We start from the raw sequence: 13075 nt of genomic DNA, 5'->3' as shown, positions 1-13075 counted from the left end.
CCCCACGACCAGCCCTGAAGCTGCAGCTGTAGGGAAGGAGCTTCTCGTTGCCAGTAGCCACAGGAACGCAATGGGGAAGTCACTCTGCGGTTCTTCAGGACTTTTCAAAGCCCTTTAAGCCCCTCCTCCAGGGATGCAATTCTAGTTCTTCAGATAACAAAAAGAGACAAAGAAGGGGGGGAAAAAGCGTATTAACACATCCAGCGGGCAACTGCCTGAATTAACAGTCCCTGACTTTTGTTACTTCTTTAAGCAGACCTTGAGGGTTTTTTCTAGTATATTTCAGTATTACTAGAGTAATAGTGCTCATCCTCCTGTATATGTAACACATAGTTGCTTTTGTAAGTAAAACTCACCACTATTTTCTTGGTTAACTTGCTGACTTCAGGCTGTCTTTGAGCCAAACAGTAAAAGCTTTTCTCTTCAATACATTTATTAAAATAATCTCCTTGCAATTCTGTGGAGACCAATTACTTTAAACTGTCTCAGTGGAAACTGTGGGTTTTCCAAGCCTCTGGCTGTGGGTTAATGTTGAGAACAAACACTGGTGTATGCCTGCATCTGTGTCTTTGGATCATAAAGCAGTTTATGGAGGGTATTTCTAACATTGCTTTCTTTTATCTCTAGCATTTAGCTAGTGTTCAGCAGCTTTAAAATTTTCTTCTAGTTGAAGAACAAGTTTTGTCAAGTATAGCCCTTAGGGCAAGCTTATTTATTTAGAAAAAATATATAAAAAGTTCCATTTCCTTGAACACTTTGACACAGAAATGCCCAGCACCAGTCAACTGGCAAGATCTCAAACTATGGACTCAGTTCTAATGAAATAAAGTTTCAGGCTGCCAGGGGATGTGAAAGCAGCAAAAATAGACCACCAGAAACCTGCTTTACCCTAACATTTGCTTCCAACTGGGAGATATAGAACATAGAAAATAAAAGGTTTTGATGTCCCCCAAAATAAACATCCTCTGCAACTGCTTTAGGTGAAAGTAATCCAAATGTAAAGATGAAGGTACCCAAGAGAGACACGAAGAGTCTAAAACTGGCAACATCTGTTCAGTAAAATAGAGAAGCTTCTAAACCACTAATGTGCATGATGCTAAGAACAAAACAGAAACAGCAGAACAAAACAAAAAAACCTCAGCATTACATGCACTACGAGAAATCACCCATGCACAAAGTTTTATTCTTTGCACCACATCCCAGCACCAAAGTGCATGAGACTTCAGGAAACCCACCAACTACATAATGAACCACTGGGAATAAGAGATTGAAAAAAAATTAAGTAATAAAAATTGAAAGCACACAATGCTACCCAAGCATCCTTACATAAGGCAACCAGGCAATCTGTGGAGAAAGGAGGAAGGGACTGAGGCACAAATAAACTTTCTGCTGCAAATTCCAAGTAGGAGAAAGATCAGGTGCAGAAGAGCTAAAAATGTCCCAACAGCTCACTTTTCACACTTTTTTTCTTTAAAAGTTTTTAAAATGTGTAATGCCTATCAGGCTAATCCATAGTCACCGAACTGAACTGGCTGGAGGCAGTCAGCTTATCACCAACAAGGGAAATTACTTCAATTGGTTTTCTCAATAGTTTTTTGTTTGCCTGTACCTTTTGATATTTGTTCATTCTGGCATGAAAACACTTGTATTCCTTGAGCACATCTTAAAGCAGCAAGAGTAATGCATTTGTCTGTTACATCAAAATATTTTTAAACTAGTAACATGCAAAGGTGGTTTTTCTGCCACTATTTTTTTTTTTCCCAAAAGTCCCTCCTCCCAGTGTGGTTTTTGCTGTGGTAAATGAAGTTTCAAAACAGAAACACTGACTGCAGCAGATGAGCCAATCTCAGCACGCAGAACCCACAGACTACATCTTTACAAGATCTAAAGCATTACAACACTGCCGGAGTGCTCCCACCTGCCCTCGACTCTGTGTGATTTGGAAGGCAGAGGGACTGAGACCGTTAACTTTCCATTTGCTGCAAAGGCAGAGATTTGGTTCCTATTTCTGGTCTTGCCCCTTTAGTAAGGGCTTCAGCTTACCCTTACATAAATCATGCAAGCTCGGTTTTGTTGGGTTTTTTTTATTCCTCAATTCTGCACCTGTAAAACATGAATAAAACTGCCATGTTCCACTAGTTCTTCAGGATGATTTAAAAGTAAACTCCTTCATGTCTATCTGACAATCAACAGTATCAGGAGGCATGCGTAGAAAATAGATCATACATAGAGCTTTTATGTTCCATGGTTATCAGTCATGAAAGCACTCAAGTATTTCAGTATCTTGTCTTTAAACACAAAGTATGTAGTTATATTTTTATTTTATTTCCATTAACCAGGAATAATGCCATGGGTGTCACATGAAGTATTTTCAGTTTGTACTAGCCTATGTGAGAGCAGAAATCAGTCATACATGTTGCTTTGCTAGGTTTAGTGTGTCTTATCGACAGTCTGCAATGGCTGTCATCACTTCCCAGTACAACCAAGTCACATTACTTATTGCTTGCATGGAAAAACCCTTATTACTGTCTTTGGAAACACTGCAAATCAAACCTTGAGTAATATCATTCTTTACATCTTCACAACTCTGCACACCTGGATTGGAAAGAAAGCAATAATGTAGGTTTGCAAACTTCACCACCACAAGGAAGAGCCAAGTCCTGATCTTAGAATAACCTATTGCAAGACTCTCCAAAATAGACATGACTTAGCCCGAAAACACCTTCACACGTGAGTGAAAAATCCCACTGACGTCAGTGAGATTATTCACATGAGTAAAGGGCTGCATGACAGGTGCCCCATCTACCTCTTTATGAAAGCGTGTGCTGTGTTTAAAAAACTGGTGAGATGTAATCACGTAAAGCTGTCTGAAAGGTATGTGCCTCATTTGAGTCAGCGCCGTTCAAAGCTTGGGTTTGGTTACAGCCATATCTATATGCACGTGCATACACACACATATACACAGATACAAGTATAACTACATATAATTTCCATGTTGCAGCTATTACCTGCTCAGTGTATCTGCTTTTTATCTGCTAGGAGGCACCGCTGCCTATCTCAGTGACAAACAGCTGTGTTTAATGTCAATGCTGCAGAACAAATACAGCTGCAACTACCTGTGTCCTCACACTGTAAAAGTATTTGCTCACTCCTCTCTTGAGCTGGGTAACCTAGCAGCTGCAAAGCATAAAAATACATAAAAACATAGATTATTTTTCTGCATGCTGGCTAAAGTTCTGGGGCGGGGAGAAGGCAGAGAATCTACTGAAAGCTGACCTGTTGGCCCAGAAATGCCTCCTGTGTAAGACCTGTTGTTGACTGCACCGCCCTCAAGCAGAGCAATCACCTGCTGTATTGTACTGTGGCATGACTACAAAGGTGTAAACACGGAATTATCCAACCAAATAAACCAACTAAGAAGGTCATAGGGCTTCTCTAGACAAATGTAAGATATAATTTAAGACAGTGAGTGTCCTGAGAAGCCTTAAGACAAAAAGGCAAGTCTTCCTGCAACACAGCTTTCCCCAATAGCCACAGGGGTAAAACCCAGAGACTCCTCCCCTAAGGTCGTCTTCAAAAACTTTGTCTTCAATTGCTGTTTTATTTTCACATGCAAAAGTGGCCCTTGGGAACATCTCTGATAGAAGCTGCTCCTTTGTGCTGGGCACCAAATTTAGAAGCATCATTGCAGGCACTCCCTGTGCCTCACCACTTCCAGCTGCCACTTGAAGGCCATAGATCTAACCCACACTTACACACCTCAGAGAGAAGACAGCCTTGCAAACAGGCTGAATTCCCACTTCACCTTTTCCCACTGGGAGCTCAGACTCACCAGTGAAGCATCAAGCAACTCAGGAGCAATCTTGGACACAAAACATTGTTTCTGGTGATGCTATAAGCTGCTGCCCTTTCTTTGAGTGACTTCCACCAAACTCCTGCATAATCCTGCTTGCTCCTTCTGTGTTGCTGCTCTTCATTTTTAAAGGAATTCTTGCCTTCCTTTCTTCCTCTAGCTCATCTGTTTCAATGGTGGTGGTGTTCTCAGTGACAACTATTTCCTCAAACACATGCCTCAGCATACTATTAAAAATGGCCACAGCCAGAACAAATGCCCATTAAACATTATGTTGGGTGGCACTCGCTAGCAGAGGGTTGGGGCTGTCTTTTTCTGGCACATCTGCAGCCTCAGCAAGCTGGCACTGGCTGAGGGAGTACACCGAGTGCTAAACAGGGGAACACTGCCAAAACTAGAGAACTGGAGTTACCAAGAGGGAAGGGAAACCCAGCAAAGCCAGGAATACATGTTAGCAAATGTAATAACCTGCTATTAGTCATCTTAGCAGCAATTCAAACAAATGAGTTAATTTTTTTAAAAATTAAGTAAGCTTTAAAGTTTTTCTCTGTGTGGATTCTTTCAGACTGAACAGGCTGGATAATGAGGACAAGGAGGAAGAGAGGCAGTCAGAGTCACTACAGCCTAGCTGCCTTTCTTCTGGGGGGTTGCTGGAGTTCTGGGACTGCTGGGTACGAGAAACTCAATGACTTGAGCGGCGCTGGTGGGAATGTGGGGAGGAGCACAGAGGTGATTTCCTCTTCAAATCATAGCAGATCTCCAGATCTAACCACAAAGCACACTCTTGCCCTCCCAGAACAGGAGCCCGTTGCTCCCATTACAGCCTGTTCAGTGAGGGCACAGCGGGGAGAAAGACGGGAACAGAAATGGAGATGTAAAACTACAAGAACACCAGGTGGTGGAGCAGATGGAAAAGCATGAGAGAAGAAACGGGGAAACATGGAACAAGGATAAGACTGTAGCACACAGGGTTTGTTTTTGAAGAAACAGGCAGGGTGCCACTGGAAAGAGATGAACCTGAGGAGGTCATCTGGGGAATGAGTGCAAGTGGAAACAGGGTCCGAAGAGCAGGAGAGAGGCAGAAGGGAGACTGAAGCTGTGGCTTGCCCTGACATGCTCTCCTCCTCCATGAGAAATCTTGCATTTATTTTTCCAAATCATGTCCTAACTTATAAAAACAGAGAATATTGGTCAATGAACATTTCACACTCAGTCCAGAAAGACCCAGCTTCAGAAAGGAGAAGAAAGTCTTCGCAGTCCATTGAAGACTTTCTAGGAGACAGCTGGAGACGGCCATGGCAGCTGACATCCATTCTTTTTTGCTAACTCACACTATGTTAAAGGTTTGCAAGTGCAAGCATAGAGCTCACACTACCTAACCATGCCTTGCTGCAGAAACCTTTCCTTGATGCATTTAAGCAGGAGAAAGTTATTGTAGGTATGTCTTCTATTAATTATGAGTTAACTATACTGACCTGAATCAAGGTGAGTGAAATTAAAGGTGTGCTTGTCTAAAATCACTCACAATCTCCTAAGGCTTTCAGAGACATAACCCATCAGAGGTGTTTTGTGTTTGGCTTTTTTTGTTTGTTTGCGTTGGTTTTTTAAATTATCACATTGAATGAGTTTTCTCTAAGTTTGGAATGCAAAAGCACTTTTTGTCAAAAAGAACTAGATTATTTTTAAAAGCCCAATGTTGACACAATAGCTGTTTTTAAAGAGATGTTTTTAAGTACTACAAAATATTAAGAATAGACCAAATGACAAGCATTTAATTTTGAGGATTTTCTTTTCTCCCTAGAACATATTTAGCATTACCCATTTATTAATACTAAGATCAACCACAACCCAACTGCCAAGAAAATGAAAGCTTATTTAGAATACCTCTGACATCTTACATTTGTTTTTCAAGATACTCAAGGGTTAAGTAAGTTTTCTCTTCAAAATACTGTAAAAATTATGCTGTCTGACTGTTATCAGCTAAATCCTGATCCATCACATTTTGGAACACCCCTAATCCATTCTTACCTAAAAGATGCACTTTTTACACATAAACTGAGCAGAAATTAGTTTTGGCTTTCAGCATTTAGTGCTGGTTAATATCCACCAGGTAACAACAGTCCAATTAGAACTGACAGCATTATATTTATTGCCTAATAGGTGTTGCTCCTTGCTTCCTGACCTACCGAAGGCTTGTCTAAAGAATGTATTTTGTTTTTCATGGAATTCAAACAAATTTAATTAGTGAAATCCCTGATTCCGAATCTCCTGAAGCAGGAGATAGAATATGATGTCAACAGAGGATGAGCACTTGTCTTCCGAAGGTAAGACAATCCTCAAAAGATGCAAGTCAAACATTGCCTTTTCCATCCAAGATCTGAGAGGAAGGACTACAGGCTTCCAATGCCTTGGTGATCCAGCTGCCAGGGTCACACGGCCACCTCTGTCTGATCATAAATTGCTTGTTTCAAGTTCCCAGCTAGGGCTTGCAAACAGCAAGAGGCAATTTTAAGTTCACCCCATGGGACAGCCAGACAGCTCCAGGCTTGATCTCTTGCATGGTGCTGGAGGCTCTCTGGCAATACCCCAGCAGACATGAGGCAGCCTGCTCAGCGTCTCTGCTACTGAAAACACTTGCAAAATTATTTTTTATTCTTGTGCTCCACATGTGACAAAGGACGTAAGCAACTCTGGGAAGCAACTGCTTGTAAAGAACTCACAAGAAATGAAGGTTTCCTGGGGTACCACCCATTTCTGTTGGTCTCCTGTCAGGCACGGGCTGATGTGTTTTGAGGCACTGTATGACTGTTCACAGCATACCATAGTAATTTCAGATGTGAACAAGTCAGTATCTAATTATAGGTATAGTAGTGTTTTTAGTATCCTTCCCGAACTCAACAAACATTTTTTTGTCAAAATCACCAGTTATGATTTTTGGACCCATTTACCCAGCTAGATTCAAAGTGATTTTGCTGCACAGAGGAAGTTATTCAGCATAATCATCTACATCTTTTACACATAAGCTATGAAAGACTGCTTCAGCAGTGCCATTAAGGGTGGTAACACACCCACAGCTGGATACAAGGGACAGTGTGGTGTCACCAGCATTCAGGGGAAGACCCAGCACACTTTGCTGAGGTTAGGAGCCTGACCACCACCTGTGCTGGCAGACAAGTTAGCTTTCAGTCACATTTGAGCTACTGCAATTTGATTTAGACTCAGAGAGCCAAGCGGGTCTGTCTGTACCTGTCAGCTACTGTCTTAGAGTGGGGAAAAAGCTCTGTCAGCAATTACATCTGTCTCAGTCTTCTCAAGGCACAGCCAGTTTGCAGTGCTTCTGAGCCACATCCTGTACATTTTGACTGCAGTATCCCCTAAGAACAGCACTGATGTACTTTCAAAAAAGACGAGGAAAGCCAAGAGAAGTATTTTGCAAACCAGATCACAGAATCATTGAATGGTTTGGGTTGGAAGGAACCTGAAGGATCATCTAGTTCTAAGCCCCTGCCACTAGACTAGGTTGCTCAAAGCCCTGTTCCTGAACACTTCCATGGAGGGGACATCCACAAGGGGGCGACCTGTTCCAGTGCCTCACCAGTCCCATAGTGAAGAATTTTTTCCTAATATATGATCTAAATCTATCCTCTTGCAGTTTGAAACTGTTATTCCTCATCCTATCCCTACACTCCAAGATAAAGAGTCCCCCCTCCTCTTTCCTGTAGCCCTGGAAGGCTGCTGCAATAATAAATACTAGCTCAACTGCTTCTACCAACCTTTCCTACTAGTTAGTAGGAAATAAATTAATCCCTTTCATCTAAGAGCTGTAATATCCACTCTTGTGTGTCCTGATGCACAGAGTGTGGTTAAACTCAAAGGCATAAATCTTGGTAACAGCTTCTAAGATCCTTTCACCTCCTGAAACAACATTCTTCTCTTAATTCTCATTGGTCACATTCCTGTTTCCATCACAGAAAAAAGAAAAAAAGAGTAGAAAATGAAAGGCTGAAAAGTAGCGAAGATATCAGGTGAGATTTAATTCAAGGTACTGGGGTGTAAAGAAAAGAAGAGACTATAGTCTTCCTCCTGTCCCTTCATTGACCTTAATATACTCTTGCAGGAGCCAGGCAGACAGGAAAAGTCATCTATTTTTCATAAGGAAGAGATACAGTTTATTTAATGTCTTCATATGTAAACTATCCTGTACCTCCACTCCTACAACTTGTTCCCTTTTCTTTCTATTACCTAGTTTTACTATACTGTTTTAAGATAGGATGAGCAATGGATAAAAACTTGCAAGTTACTGGTACATCAAGTGTAAAGCACAGATCTGTACATCATTTAAACACAGCACTCCAGTAAAACCTCATTTTTATCTAGAGATGGTCCTGGCTTCCAGAACTCAGGCCCTTATAAAGCTAAGCTTCTTACAATATGGGACCTCTTGTTCGGCTCATAAAGGGTGATTTTTCTCTCTCTTAGCTATTAATCCCATAGATGTAGATATTCAACACCACTTCTTGAAGAGAAATCAATCAGTAGAAATAAATCTGTACAAGCCACAACTATAAAAACAAGCATAAACTGGAACCACACATGCACAAATGACTTGTATAACCCTAACCACCTGCTTCTCTTGGAATTAAGACTATAAGAGCCACTAGAAAACAGCAGCCATGGAAGGGTAAGCTTTTCAGCTACAACAGTGAACCTGAATGTTTGCATGGGGAACTGCAATGTACATCTAAGTTTTTTGACTTTGGTCACAAATCCCAGCGTTTGAGGCTTCTCTGTAGAATGAACTACGCCCTTTAATCATTTCCATTCCTGATCAACAGGCTATAAGAACTTGTCAAGCTGTGGAAATGACAAGCAAAGCCAAGCACGAGGGCACAGATCACAGCATTGTCTGAAACAGGCTGGCATGAAATTGGAAGTTGGAGATGAGAAGATAGGATTAGCTTTTTGGCTATATGAACGTGACGTTTCTCCTTCATATACTGTAGTCCTCCTTATGCCAATATGCCTTTTTATTTATTTCTATGTTACATTTATTCTTCTCTCATTCACACTGGCAGAGAGACAGGAAATATAATGTGAAAACACTCAGATCAGTCCTCCTGTATCCTTCCACTCTTATTTCTGAAGCTGAATGCCCTCTCTGGTAAACACACAGATTATCACTGTCAAAAAAGCAGTTCAATCTTGCTGAGTATATAGATAAATACTAGGTAATAGGAAATAACTACATGCACAATTTTGCCAAGTTTTCTAAGGCTTCAAAAACTTTTCCCTACCGCTTTTCTCATCTCTCCTGATGCATGAACATGTTTTTAATTCTTTGAGTTACTCATCTAATCAAAGAGAATTGTCTGTGAGTTCTTACCACATTTGGGTAACATACAGCCACACTTCAAGTGCAATCTATAAACTTCCCAGGACATAGATGTCACAGAGTATATTCACAGCAAGATGAGCATATTTATTATGCACACACTTCATGCTTTAAATATTAAACAATTTGATGCTTCAGCACCGTATTTAATACTTTAGCTAATGCTTATAAGATGTCTATGAAACAGATGAGCCTCTTCTCAGATCCAAAATGTACCTTAAACCACCTTGTGTCAATACTGAAATATCTCAGCACTACTCAATTTGGAATCAAGCACTTCATTTCTGTGCTTCGCAAATTATGACTGGTGTTCAAAAAACATGTATACATGCCACACTAAAAGTGGCTGTTCAGGGTTTGTTTCTATCAAAATACGCTGAGCAAGTTGCCTCTGCTATCCCAGTTTTTTCGGGGAGGGAATGGCAAACAGCAGTGCCTACCCTCCTTTTGAATCCAGGAGCAGCACCCACACAGGGACTTCAAGTTTTTTAAAGCACTGTGTGTATACTGAATGCAGGAAGCCTTCTCAAGGATTCACTATGGATATGAGAGGAGGAAAGGAAGGGGATTATTAGCACTAGAATATTGCCAGGTTGCTGGATCATTTTAACATGATATCTGGGCATCAGTGTGGTCCCTGAACTGCTCAATGGCTTAACTGCAAAGTCCATACCATGACTCCTTTTATCCTTTAATTATGCATTTCCCAGAACAACATCTTGATCAGAATGGCTGGTTTGTACATTTCAGTGTTCTAGTAACTGAAGGAAAACATATTGACATTTGCTTAAAGGGAGATCTGAAGCTGTTTCTCAAAATATTTACTGGTAAAAATATAATAAAATGTAGATGAAAGGCAAGTAAATTAAATCAGATGGGTCAATGCAGACCAAACAACTTATGCAACTATTAGAACACATTAAAAGGGTCGCATAAGAAGAAACATAGTATAGCCACATACCAACACCAGTGAGATCTAAGGCTATGTCTGTGTTAGTGCGTAATACAACCCCATATGAGCTGGTCTGTTATATGAAAATGTTGGCATTGAGAAATCTTGTCCACGCTATCCATATTCCACGTTTTTTCTTTTTAACATTGGACTAGCTCTACTTGCATTAGATATGCTGATCAAGCACATCTTCCTGGGCAGCTTCATCCATAAAAATTCCACTTCTAAGACTGGTCACAATATAGACAAAAGCACAGTAAGTGAAATGATTGAGAGATTTGCTCCAAAAAATCACATGCCTTACCTGAAAGAAAATAGTAAACATGCCTTAAATATATCAAAATGCTTCCACTTTTGCAGTAGAGCATTCAGGCTCATTTCCCTTTCCTCAGTTTTTAATATATTGTAGTACCCACTGCATTCTTTCTTCTGTAAAGATCTACAACAAAGAGACTGGACTCTAGGGCCAGAAATGTAAAGATTTTTCTAACTGCAGAAGACTGCTTTAGGGAAACCTCCACTAAGAGCACGGGAAAGCATTTAAGGTGGACCTTGGTAAATGCATAGATTAACATTCTACTGCTTCCCAAATTCAGGATGTTCCTTCCTATCCTTATGAGTTTCTTGCAAAAATTGCTAAAACCTCCCACGTGGTAAAGGTGAACATGCTACATTTCTTTACTCTTTTGATTAAACAACAAAATTTTCTTTTTTTTTGCATTTGCTTTTCCATTTTGCATTTTCTGTGCTTTTTTTAATTTGTTCTAGAGTAGAGATTTGTAAACAGTGAATGAAACACCAATTTACAGAAATCTCACTGAAGGGCAGCAACAAGTAAAATTTTTGTCCTATGCAAAAGCAGGTAACACTCAGATAGCCTGTTTGGTGGGCACAGATCGTAAGACAGCAGCGCCCTAGAACAGAACACTGTCAGAGACTGCTGAAACCAGAGACGTAATCCAGTTAGGATAAAATTGTACCCACTAACACACAGAGTGAAAACAAAAGGCATTTTGCAAAGGTCATACTATAAGTTACCATTTAAATGCTGCTGCCACAGAGTTCAGACAGGAATTCAACAAGAGATCCCAAGGGGATGGGCACAGCTCATATCCCGTAACATGCAAGAACCCAAGTCTGTGAAATTCTGCGGCAAAACTACTTTTCATGCACTTGGGCCTCAGTATAATCTGTTCCTATTTGGGGCAACCATGGTATTTTCAGGACTGTATCTGCTTATGACTTGCAACTCAGGCTTCTTCTGTTGAAACAAAGTACCCAAAAGGGACTCCTCTACCTATCATTGCACTTCGGAGAAAGAGCAGGAACACTGCTGTAACAGCTCTGCACCTCATACAATTTTTTCTGTTATTAGCAAAATACCACTAGGCTTTACTGTCTCATACTGATAAGAGGTGAAAATGGAAGCTCTAAGCCTTCAGCAAAAGACACAGCTCTCTCTTCCATGCTGTCACGTCTGACTGCCAACAAAAAGCTGAAATTATGTCCAGCTAAAACCTCAGGAATGTGCAAACATGCTCCCTTCTCCCGTGAACAACCATTAGACAAAAACCAAAAAATCCCCTTGACATTTTTCTAAACCTTCTTTGGAATCAAAATCAGTAGTAATCAAATTTTAATTTATTTTTTTAAGGGCAACTGAATGCCAGTTATACAGATTTTCCAAAACAGTTGCAGCTGACTTAACATGAAAACAATATGGTCAGTTACTGAAAAGACACCGCCATTAGTACCTCTGAAAGCCACTCAAAATCACTGAAGCATAATGGAGCAGTTTGTCAAGAGTGAACTGGGACACAGTGCTACTCAAGAGCATTCAAGGTATGAAGAAGCCTCCTTACTACCCTCTAGCTCTCATACCACCTAGAAGTTGGGCTACAGATTTAAATGGGAGCAGACTCTATCGCGATATATTTAGTTTTGGAGGCAACACTTGCAGCAGACAAGAGCACGAAGACTAAGTCAGTTTCTCAGAAGATCTTCTAATCTCTGCAATGCCTTCCTTGGTTTTATACTCGAAGGGTATAAAAAAAAAAGAAGTCATGTGTGATGCTTTTAAGCTTTTATCAGCACCAGGGGACCCACCACTCACGCACATTCGACAGCTGCGGTTTACAAGCTTGTTCCCACTCGGTAACACCCTTGCCCAGGGCAGAGAGAGTTCTGCTATCTGAGCGGCTCCCACAGCCCACTCCAGCTGCCACCCTTCTTGCTCCCTCTGCCTCCTTGTGCTGGGATGTGCGGCTGTCGGGGAGGAGCGCTCCGCTCTGCAGGCGGGAGAAGGGAATCGGGGCCACTCGGGGCACCGGCACGTGCAAGCTTGTTCCCACTCGGTAACACCCTTGCCCAGGGCAGAGAGAGTTCTGCTATCTGAGCGGCTCCCACAGCCCACTCCAGCTGCCACCCTTCTTGCTCCCTCTGCCTCCTTGTGCTGGGATGTGCGGCTGTCGGGGAGGAGCGCTCCGCTCTGCAGGCGGGAGAAGGGAATCGGGGCCACTCGGGGCACCGGCACGTGAGCTCAATCCCTCTGCCAAAACCCCATCCCGCCATTTGGTTCAACCTGTGGCTACGCTGGTCAAGTCAGGGCTCTGGGGATGGCGACTGTCAAGCACAAACACCGAAAAGATCTGAGGAACTACCCAGCTGCATACAGCACAGACTAGCTCAAGGGCACGCCGTCAGCTTAGAGCTGAAAGTAAATCAAAACGCAGTTTTGTAAAACCTAATTCCAGCGTAACCGCGGAGGAAAGAGAAAGATGAAGCAACGCTGCAGAAATACTCAAACCCTCTTCCTTCAGTTAAGTAACACGAACACCAACTAAGGGCACCGCTCTCCGACGCGGGGGCGCACAGCACC

Source organism: Apaloderma vittatum, unplaced genomic scaffold (genome assembly GCF_000703405.1).
Source record: "Apaloderma vittatum isolate BGI_N311 unplaced genomic scaffold, ASM70340v1 scaffold6258, whole genome shotgun sequence".
Classification (NCBI taxonomy): Eukaryota; Metazoa; Chordata; class Aves; order Trogoniformes; family Trogonidae; genus Apaloderma; species Apaloderma vittatum.
Note: the sequence above shows the minus strand (reverse complement) of the source record.